This window comes from Lutzomyia longipalpis, chromosome 1, assembly GCF_024334085.1.
Source record: "Lutzomyia longipalpis isolate SR_M1_2022 chromosome 1, ASM2433408v1".
In the NCBI taxonomy this organism is placed as follows: domain Eukaryota; kingdom Metazoa; phylum Arthropoda; class Insecta; order Diptera; family Psychodidae; genus Lutzomyia; species Lutzomyia longipalpis.
In genome coordinates, this window is record NC_074707.1 from 33,600,878 (window position 1) to 33,602,752 (window position 1,875).

Consider the following 1,875-nt stretch of genomic DNA (forward strand, 5'->3'; position numbering starts at 1 on the left):
ATTTCGCTTCAGCAAATTACAATAAAGCTTCAATTCAGAATTTCAAAGAAAATCGTTAAACTGTTTTAAGACTATATCGTAAAATTAGGCTACTGTTGACCGAAATATTTAAATATTGTTTTGCTACTGAATCATTATAAAAAGATAACAAACATCAAAAAGACATAATTCATTGAGGAAACTACGTAACATATATTTTGTTTTTTTATTTATTAATCTTATATAACTTTTAAAAATTAAAGTAACAGTATATCTATTTTTTTTTAAAAAACAACTACAGATTCTTTTAAAAACTTTTGAGAGTCGAATCGCCGACATTTCTGATCCCAGAACTAACTGGCTAGGCAGCATTCTTTAAAAGTCAAAGAATTAAACGCGAACTTAAAATTTAAAAGATATCTTACCTGTATAGGCACTTTTTTTTATTCAATTGATACTCCAATAAATGGGCGTGACTATCGAAAGTGGAAACGTCTTGCGATCGTGCAACGCCTGATGGTATATTTTTCATGGAACTCCAACTCGTAGCACGATTAGAGTATCGCATTTTGCGGAAGGCGGGCCTTCGATTGACATATCAATACATAAATAATACATCGTGATAAACCGCAATAAACTATATTTTATATTATGTGTCTGAAACGTCAACAAAAAAAATTACCATTTACAGAAAAACAAGATTTAATACTTATCAACCCACGTTTCTTAAGTCGCATCAGTTTCTTTATAAAGTGAAATTCCAGTCTGAAAATAAATAAGTTAATATTGTAATTATTGTATGGCTATATGGATATTTTTATGTGAACATTGCGATGATACTTGGCAATCTCTTCATTTTGATATGAATTAATATGCAGTGGAGAGAATAAATTTTATGTGTCAGGATATAAAATTAATTTTATTTTAAAAGTCTAGATATTTTAATCAAGTTATTCTATACATAAAAGGAAATAATGCAAAAGTATTTATTTAATATTGGAATATATCTAACCCTCAGATATGTTTCTCAAGTTGCAATTTTCTTTAAAAAGTCATCGTTTTGTTCGAACAAGGTTCAGTCACTTTTGAATGTTTGTACCAAGTTTCTCTAATTTTTTTTTTCAGAAATAAAATAAATCTTATACTGTAGTCCAATCTTCAAAAAGAACGTTGAATAAAAAGACGAATCGGTGTTCCTTAAAAATTCTGATTGGCTGATCCATTGACTTAAAGAAGGATAAGCCTCAATGTAAGGTTAATTTGAATAAAGTGTACCAATAAGGAAAAAATTGAGAAGAAATAATCTAACCCCATGCAAAAGATTCTTAAATTTTATTCTATTCTATTCAAGGTAATAAGATATCTGTTTTGTAGTCTAATAATATGAAGAGACATCTAGATCTTAAACCGCAAAAAAAGTCACAACCTAAAGCCTAGATCTGTCTGCGGTATTACATGCTTACTATCTCTTATCACTTAATTTTTTTCTTTCTATCTATCAGATAACATCGAAAAGAAAATCGTGACTGAGATCCCTATTTTTTTCCAAGAATTTAAAGATTTTTGTTTGTATTTGGAAATTAAAAAAAAAAAATTTGTGGATAATAGCTCACATGTATCTGTTGTTTCAATGAGAGCTACTAAAACACTTTCATCTATTTTATCATCTGTTTTGTATGCAGTTCATTTTGTACATAAGTAGTTCAAAGGCAGAATAAGTTTACCCATTCTCGCCGCATACAAATGGGATTTATTTTGAACCACTTAAGATCGTGTGTTTGGCAAACCGAAAAACAAATGTTAAGGTCAAAAAGTTAAGAACACTCCATCCAGGCATAAATGATGCGTCTTCCCCATTTGGTTAGCGTGGAAAATCATCATATAAAGTAACATGTG

The 1,875-nt window shown here is 29.3% G+C and overlaps 1 protein-coding gene across 1 annotated transcript in view; it reads right to left on the reverse strand.

Annotated features, from left to right (window-relative positions):
• The window catches only part of LOC129786050 (putative fatty acyl-CoA reductase CG5065), an 824,046-nt gene that overhangs the window by 748,971 nt on the left and 73,200 nt on the right, over positions 1-1,875 (reverse strand). The window lies entirely within an intron of this gene.